Source organism: Mus pahari, chromosome 4 (assembly GCF_900095145.1).
Source record: "Mus pahari chromosome 4, PAHARI_EIJ_v1.1, whole genome shotgun sequence".
Lineage (NCBI taxonomy): Eukaryota > Metazoa > Chordata > Mammalia > Rodentia > Muridae > Mus > Mus pahari.
Genome location: NC_034593.1, coordinates 56,249,362 through 56,258,732, shown reverse-complemented (window position 1 = coordinate 56,258,732; position 9,371 = coordinate 56,249,362). Strand labels below are relative to the sequence as shown.

General features: G+C 39.6%; 1 long non-coding RNA gene across 1 annotated transcript in view; it reads right to left on the bottom strand.

Annotated features, from left to right (window-relative positions):
* Positions 1 to 7,632: 7,632 nt before the first annotated feature.
* LOC115063829 overlaps positions 7,633 to 9,371 on the bottom strand; it is a 3,668-nt gene continuing 1,929 nt past the window's right edge. Inside the window, exons 2-3 of the long non-coding RNA XR_003843696.1 lie at positions 9,002 to 9,084; positions 7,633 to 7,840 (exon numbers count right to left, since the gene is read on the bottom strand). This is a non-coding gene — a long non-coding RNA (uncharacterized LOC115063829). The remainder of the gene's footprint in view (positions 7,841 to 9,001; positions 9,085 to 9,371) is intronic.

Below are 9,371 nucleotides of genomic sequence, written 5' to 3'. Positions count from 1 at the left end.
AAAAAAGAAAGAAAAAAAGAATATTTTTTCTCTGTGATAGTGTATCAGCTGAAGCAGCCTAAAGGCTGCCTCTACCAGGCCAGAGATAGAGTAGCCCAAAGGCTGGGACTTAGAATAATCTATTCTAAAGACTTTCTCATTCATACTTCTGACATGGCTTTGAGAATATCTTCTGAGGACTGAAACACCTTGACCCTCAGAGCATCTTCAGCTCANTGTAGCCTCTCCCTTACCTCTGCATCAGGTCAGAATTTCNAGGGAGAGTATTCTAGGTAGAAGCTGTATAGACTCTTCTAATTTTGTTTCCTGTTAACATACTAAGGATGAAATCTGGGGCTTTCGTTCCCAGCCTCTGTAGCGTTTTCTAATCTTGCTTTAATTTGCAAACAAAATTGTTTCTCTGGGGGGCTGGTGAGATGGCTCAGTGGGTAAGAGCACCCGACTGTTCTTCCGAAGGTCCNGAGTTCAAATCCCAGCAACCACATTGTGGCTCATAACCATCNGTACCAAGATCTGACGCTCTCTTCTGGAGTGTCTGAAGATAGCTACAGTGTACTTACATATAATAAATAAATAAATCTTTAAAAAAAATTGTTTCTCTGCCTTTTATTCATTGGATGAATTACAGTCCAAGCACAGATTCATTTCTCATTGCTTTAAAAAAAACTTTATGGTTTATAGAACCATGTAAGAGTCCAGACAGCCAAACTAATTCTGAGCAAAAATAGCAATGATGTAGGAATTGCTATCCAAGACCTCAAGAAATATTATAGAGTCATAGTAATAATAATAAAAAACAATATGGTGCTGGGCATGGTTGTATAGAGGCGGGTGGATCTCTGTGAGTTCAAGGCCAACCTGATTTATAAATTGAGTCCAGGTCTGCAAGGGATACACAGAGAAATGCTATCTATAAAAAAAAATTAAAAATCAAAAAATCAAAACAATGAGTACGAACAAGCACACATAGCTACAGCAATCTGATATTTGACAAAGATGTCAAAACATACACTAGCTAAAAAGTGGGATCTTTCACACATGGTCCTGAGAAAACAAGATGTTCATTTATTTTTCAAAAAGAACAAAAGAAAAACAGGAAAGAATAGACCCCTCTCTATCACCTTGCATGAAAACTAATTCCAAATGGGTGAGAGACCGAGATGTCAAACCTGCCACGCTGAAACTGCTAGGAAAAATTACAAGCAGTGGCTATATGATGTACGTGTAGGAAAGGACTCCTGATAGGACTCTAGTTGTCCAAGAACTAAGGCCAACAGTTTATAAGTGGGACTTCATGAACCTGAAAATCTTCATGCTTCACAGCTAATAAAACAATCAAGTGAGGGAAGGGGGATCTGCCACCATGTGTGGTAGAGAACATAATAATATCCAGAACATACAAAGAACTCAAAAATATCAAAGGAAAAAAAAAGAACAATGACCCATTTAAAAAAAATGGGTGTGGGATCTAAATGAGAGTTCTAAAATAAAGGAGGGGAGAGAAAAGAAAAATATGGCTAAGAAATATTATTGTTTTTTTTTAAACAAAAATCTCAGTCATTCGATTTTATTAGTGAACAAATGAGACAAAATCCACAAACATCAAATTACAGGCAGGAGCCACAAAAGGGTGGAATTAATTTTTGAAATGGAGCCCAGGATAAAAGAAACTAGGGGTCAAAAGCCTGAGTGTAAATCACTCTTTGTGCTTTTGAAAAATATTCTGTAAACCCCAGCTGAAACTTCTTAGTATCAGAATTTCACTGAGCTTGGCTACTGTGTTTTCTCTTGGCCAAATGCCTTGGCCTTTCAGGAACCACAAGAAGTCACAGTATCTTTCTGGTAAAATTATCCAGTAAACTAAATATAAGCTTATTGGGATTTCTAGTACTTAATAAGAAGGGGAAGATAAATATATTCTTTTAACACTTCCCCCCAGATTCAAGAAAGATTAGGAACTTTCTTTCTTTTTTTTAAAAGATTTATTTATTTATTATATGTGTGTACGCTGTTGCTGACTTCAGACACTCCGTAAGAGGGCATCAGATTTGTTACGGATGGTTGTGAGCCACCATGTGGTTGCTGGGATTTGAACTCAGGACCTTTGGAAGAGTAGTTGGTGCTCTTAACCGCTGAGCCATCTCACTAGCCCTGATTAGGAACTTTCTAAACTGAAACATAATAATTCTGACTACAAGAAGAAAAAAAAAAAGAACTTAGTAGATCCCAGTGTGTTGTTTAAAATACTCCAAATTAACCCAATTACCTTTGACTATTTATAGGATGGCCTAGGTAGATCATACCATATTGAACATGTCAATGATTTAAAAGCAGACAAACAAAAACCCAAAGTGGAGTAATCAATATTTTGGTATAAGCCACTTGGTTAATTAAACTGTCCAAACTGATTCTTGAGGTTTATTCTAGTTAGGCAAAGGATGACTAAAAACCTAAATATACAATCATGTCCAGTGTTTGAGCATGCTGACTCAAAGCTAGATTCCTATCACTTAGGAGACTGAGGCAAGGTTGCCCCTGAGTTCCAGACCAGCCTAGGCAAAACTGTGACGTCTCAAAACAAACAGCAATTAAAAAAAAAAAAAGTCAATCAGCTGATGACTGACCCACCAAACAAGCAGTCCACAACGATAAATGACCAGAGTGCAGTGTATACTGGGCTACTTTAGAAACCTATAATTCTGGTACTTAGAAAGCAGAGGCAGGCTGGATCAATGACAATTTGCAAACATCCTGGTCAATATAGTGATTTTCAGGGCAGCTGGGGTAGCATAGTGAGGCTGAATCTCAATGCCCATGTCTTAGTTGGGGTTTTACCCTGTGACCAGATACTATGACCAAGGCAAGTCTTATAAAGGAAAACATTTAATTGGGGCTGACTTACAGGTTCAGAGGTTCAGTCCATTATCACCAAGGTGGGAGCATGGCAGCATCTAGGCAGGCAGGGTCAAGCAGAGCTGAGAATTCTACATCTTTATCTGAAAGGTGCTAGTGGAAGACTGACTTCCAGGCAGCTAGGGTGAGGATCTTAAAGCCCAAGCCCACAGTGACATACCTATTCCAACAAGGTTACACCTCTCCAAGAGGACCACACCTTCTAATAGTGCCACTCCCTGGGCCAAGCATATACCAACCACCACAGTCGTCTTCTCAAACAGACTTCTGTTAAGATGACAGACGAGAGCTGCCTCCGTGTTAGTTGGTGAGAGAATCAGAATAAGGGGGGAAAAAAGATTTATCCCAGAGAGGAAAAGTATAGAAATCCATGAAAGAAGTGAAAAAATTGAAGAGAGTAAAACCAACATTGCTCAGAGAAGCAAGCCAAACACAGACAAAACAGTGCCCTGGCCAGCGAGGAGGCTGGGAAGCTGCTTCAAAAGCAGTCCAGAGGCCAGCCATATGAAAGCCCTGCAGCCCTCCCTTCAGGTTAAGCCCACACATGACCCTCATATATTTGGTGAGACTGATCTCTCCTATAGACAGGTCAGCAGCAGAGAGAAACATCATTGTGTCATGCTAGTTCACCTAAGAGCATGTATTATTTAAAAGCTAAGCTATCTGTCTGACTGATGTCCTGAGACCATAGAACATTAATAAGTCTGGGGGCCTTAATTTGGCCTCTGAGAGAGGGAAGGCCTAGTAAGATACTTGTTCAAAGCAAAAAGGCCCGACACAAGAAATGTACAAATATCAGGTGGCTGGCTCAGTCTTAGAAGTACACGGAGAGATGCCATCACCCTCAGTGGAAACAAATCCCATCTGGCAAGAATTCCATAGACATTGCCAGCTATGAGCCAGAGGCCAGTGGGTAAACCAAATTCTGCAAGACAGCCATCTGTCTGACACTCACAGATAGATTGGAGAGATGGCTGAGCATAAGAGCATATGCTGCTCTTACAGAAGACCTCTTTTCATTACATTGCTTGTCATTACAGTTTCAGAGGATCTGATGCCACCTTCTGGCTGATGAGAGCACCTGCACACACTGCGTATACACCCAGGCAAGCAAACACACATAAATAAAAATTACTTTTAAAAAGAAAATAAGAGGGAACTACAGTCTTCCCACAGAATCCTTGAGTAATACTGAAGAAAATGCTGGTGTAAAATAAACAGTAAAGGCTATTCTGAGGAAGTCTCAGATGAAAATGAAAACATTACTTACCAGAAGAGGCAAACCTTGTAAAGTAAATTGTGGCAGAGAGCATTCAGGTGCCGTGCTCTGCAGAGGGTGGAATTTGTGGTACCCATCACTACCTACGTTGGGTGTGGTGGTTCATGCCTGTAGTTTAAGCCCTTGGGAGATAAGACAGGAGGATAAGTTCAAGGTTATCCTCAGCTATATAGAAAATTTTATGTGGCTGGCCAGCCTTGACTACTACAAACTGCCTCTAAACAAAGCTGCAGGACCTGAGCTGTCTGGAGAAAAGTCTCTATTAGGTAGGTCTGCAAGGGCAGGATCTCTACCACAGACAATCAAAAGGCCAAAAGAATTGTGGTGGTTGAAAAAATAACAGGTCCTATGGCTCACAGATTTGAATACTTGGTTACCAGGGAATGGCACTATTTGAAAGGATTAGATGTGACCTTGCTGTAGAAACTGTGTCACTGGGGTTAGGTTTGAGGTTTCAAAAAGCCCATTATCAGCCCAGAGTGTGTCTCTGTCTTTCTCTCTCTCTCTCTCTCTCTCTCTCTCTCTCTCTCTCCCTCTCCCCCTGTAGATCTTGTTGTAGAACTTTCAGTTACTTCCCCAGCACCATGTCTGCCTGCATGCTATCATGTTTCATGCTATGATGATAATGGACTAAATCTCTGGGATTTTTTTTTTGGTTTTTGTTTTTGTTTTGTTTTGTTTTGTTTTTTCGAGATAGGGTTTCTCTGTGTAGCCCTGGCTGCCCTGGAACTCACTCTGTAGACCAGGCTAACCTCAAACTCAGAAATATGCCTGCCTCTGCCTCCCAAGTGCTGGGATTAAAGGTATGTGCCTCCACTCCCCAGCTGGACTAAATCTCTGAATCTGTAAGCTAGCTCAATGAAATGCTTTCTTTCATAAGAGTTCCCATGGTCATGACATCTTTTCATAGCAATAGAGCAGTGACTAAGACAATGATTATTCTCAAGCCCTAATATTATATATAATCTGCCATGTAATTTGGATTTATCTAAGACTTGCCATTTCTTTCTTTCTTATCTCTATAGATATGAGATATTTGTTCTACGCCTGTCCTATAACTACATGTACTGTCTTGAGGCTGGGTCTCACTTAGTAGCCAAGCCTGATCTGAAACTCACATTATGGGATGACAGGAATGATTCAGCATTCTGGGCTCATCACTGAATTCTGAAAATCTAGAGCATATATCTCATATATCTCTTTGGGAGCAATTTCCCTCAAAATTAATGCTATATCAAGTCATTCATATATAGTCGAATACCCTTCACCTGTTGCTGTGATTAAAAAAAAAAACCACACTGTAAAAGCAACAAGGGAGAAGAGGATTTAGTTTGGCTACAGTTCAAGGTTAGTCAATCATAACAGAAGTCCTGGTGATGGGATCTTGAGGCATGTGGTGACATTGAAACTACAGTCAGGAAGCAGAGAAAGATGAATGCCAGGCTCCCTAACTTCCTCCCTTTTAATTAAGCCTGGGAATATTTCCCCACTTCAAATAACCTAACCAAGACAATCTGTTACAGGCGTGCCCAGAAGCTACTAACTTAATGAGATAATTCTTTACAGCCTTGCCTCTTTAATGATTCTAGATTCGGTCAAGTTGACGATTGCTATTAACCACATTACCCATATCTGACTTAGACGATATGTAGATGAGGCCTTGGATTTAGAGTTGATACAGGTAAAAGCTAAGGCACTGGGGTACTGGGATGTAATGAGATTGGGGGTACTGGGATGTAATGAGTATGTTTTGTAGAAGGAGATGAACTGATATAACATAAGTAGAATTATTATGTCTTCCCATATTATTCTCCTTAGTCTTAACCCCTAATCTCTGAATGTGGAGCCTTTGAGAAGTGACTAGGTCATGAAATGGAGCTGTCGTGAAAGGAATTAATGCCTTTATAAAAGAGACTCTGAACTGGGTCATCTCAAAACTCACAGTGTAGCCCAGGCTGCTCTGTAACTGTGAATCTCTTGCCTTGGTCTCTTCAGTACTGTAATTACGATATGCATGTCATTTACATCTGGCTGTAGGCTTTCTTTTAGTTAAAAGGTTGTTTAGTTTTTGTTTGGTTTGTATTATCACTGTTCATTTAGAAACAAAACTATACACAGACAAAAAACATGAGTTGGATTAAAACTAAAATTTTCCCTAAAATTTTGCACTAGTAGATTTCTCTTGCTTGTATTTTTGTTTAGTTGGATACAGAAATTTAGCATTCAGTTGATTGCTAAATTAACTGGAGTAAAATAAAAACAATTATTAGCTCTGCTGGCACTGTTCAACACAACTTCATGTTGCTACCTGGAACAGACCAACCTGGCTAAAGCACAATAGGTCCCTCCATTTAACAACCTGATCACAAAAGCTTACATTAGTCAAATAAGCTGTATGTCTTTAAGAAACAAAAAGCTGACTGCCAAGCAGGCTTCTGCAAAAATCTCAATTGCTTGTTCACCTCACCTTGTGGTTTTAGAATATAAAATAAGAATTCTAACTGGGCCCTATACTGAGGGCTTTCAGGAACTATACTGGCTTTGGTGGCATCTTTACTTCATTCTCAATAGTGTTGGAGTGCTTATTCCAGAAAGATCCCCCACAACATCACCACTAAAGAAAAAAAAAAACAGTACTATAGTTAAGGAGTAATATTTGGAAGAAATTATTTAAAATACTGATTAAAAAAAAACCAGCCTGTAGTGAGATCGAGGCTATCCTGGGCTATATGAAACCCTTTTTAAAAATAAATAAATAGTGTCTAGTCAAAATACATGTTTTTAAATTTAAAATTGAATAAATAAATAGGCTAATAAAACTACTTACTGAGGCAGTGGTGGCGCACACCTTTAATCCCAGCACTTGGGAGACAGAGGCAGGTAGATTTCCGAGTTTGAGGCCAGCCTGGTCTACAGAGTGCATTCCAGGATAGCCAGGGATACACAGAGAATCCCTGTCTCAAAAAAACCAAAACAAACAAACAAAAACAAACAAACAAAACAAAAAACAAAAAACTACTTACTGATTAGATTTGTGTCTGCTTCATATGAGGAAGTTCATGCTTTTTTTAAGCCTTTTAAAAAGCCCATCCCAGGAGATCAGAGGTCGTGGGAGGGGAAACTGACCACTATTGTTTTGTGAAACATCAAACTGCTCTCTAAATATTTATGATTATACCCATACATTAGTGCTGCTTTCAACCTTTGTCAAAGAACCTTCTGTCTACAGGGGAGAGAAGTACACACAAAGACTCAACTGACCAAACTGCTGAAAACAAGTGATGGGTATGTACTCAGCCCTGCCTGTTAACCATTTCCTGCCACCCCAACAAGCCTCACGGTATAATGTGGCATCTGGAGGATGGGGAGAAGTGCTGTGTAGTACTCTTCTAGGCATTACATGGCACTCATGAACTCACAGGATCTATCATTACCTGAACAAGATCAATCCAGTCAACATTACAACACTGATGGGAGAGGGGCTCAGAAGGCTTCATCCCTAACTCAGGAACTGTTGATAATTGTTGGCTGCTGGGAGAAGAGTCATTTTTCTTTGAGTGTGTGGCTGCTGGTAGGTTGCCCATGCTCCAGTGATTAGCCTCCAAAGACACATAAATGCAGGTAACCACTAATTGAACTCAGTAGGCTCTAAAAAAAAGAAGAAGATAGAAGATATAAAAGTGAGAGGGGGTTGTAGTGGGGAAATCAAAAGGAAGAATTTGTATTGGATATGATCAAGATACATTGTATACATGTAAAGTATCTTTGAAGAATTAGAAAAACACTTAGAATAAATTTGTTTGTTCCACCCCAGCACTTGGGAGGTCAATCTGGACTATATAGTTAGAACATGTCTCAAAACAAAACTCCACTGATGTTGTATCCATAAAAATCAATGGCTTTACACAATAAAAAAGAACAAATATAATATCTACTGAGATTGATCTTTAAACATATTATTTGCATTTTAAGGATACTAATTCTGGGAATAGGGTTATACCTAATGCCAAAGATCACGTATTATTTGAGCCTACTCATACACTTCTTCAAATGACATACATATAATCAGGGAAAAATCTTAGGAACTGCAGAGAATGAGGAAGAGAGAAGTTGGTACCACTGTAAAGGTATGATACCAAACAGCAATAGCACTTAAAAGTTTAACACAGAACATGCACCTGCACTCAAGAACGCGCGCGTGTGCGCACATGTGTATACACACACACACAAACACACACACACACACATGTGTGCATGCACATACAGAGGAGTTCAAAAGTGATACTTAAATAAGGCTAGCAATTATTAGTCTAGATGCTACTTTATAGGTGCCTACTTCCTATGTTTGCAGTATTAAAGTTAATGTAACTTGTTACAAAACTTAATGAAATTGCTTGCCTACTTGGTGAATTCCAAGGAATTATATAGTCTCAAAATGGGATGGGAATGGGGAATTGACAACACCTGAGGAACAACACCCAAGGTTGTCTTCTGGTCTTCATATGCATGTGTCCTCATGTGCACATTCACACATAAGTGTACCCACCCCCCACCCCCAACACAGGAACACCAATGTAAAAGGTCTGGGTTTAACTCAGTGGTTTTGCCTAGTATGTATGGGACATATCTCAAAGTAAAGGGGAAAAAAAACAAATAGAAATGCAAACTTACTATTTTTTCCTCAAATATAGAAACTAAAAACCATACTGATTTCATTCCTTTTGTCCTAGTCAACGTTGTATTACTGTGAAGACACATCGTGACCATTGCTACTCTTATAAAGGAAAGCATTTAATTGGGCTAACTTACAGTATCAGAGGTTAGTCCATTATCATCATGGCAGGTAGCACGTTGGCGCACAGGAACACATGGGGCTGAAGGAGCTGAGAGTTCTACATCCAGATCCATAGACAGCAGGAAGAGAGAAAGAGAGAGCTATTTGGACTTGCCTTGGAAGTTTCTGGAACCTCAAAACCCATCCCCAGTGACATACTTCCTCCAACTAGGTGACACTTACCCCAACAAGGCCACACTTCCTAATTCTAAATAGAGCCACTTCTTGATGACTAAGTATTCATATATTTGAGCACATGGGGGCCTTTTTGTTTTGTTTTGTTTTGTTTGTTTTTGTTTTTCGAGACAGGGTTTCTCTGTATAGCCCTGGCTGTCCTGGAACTCA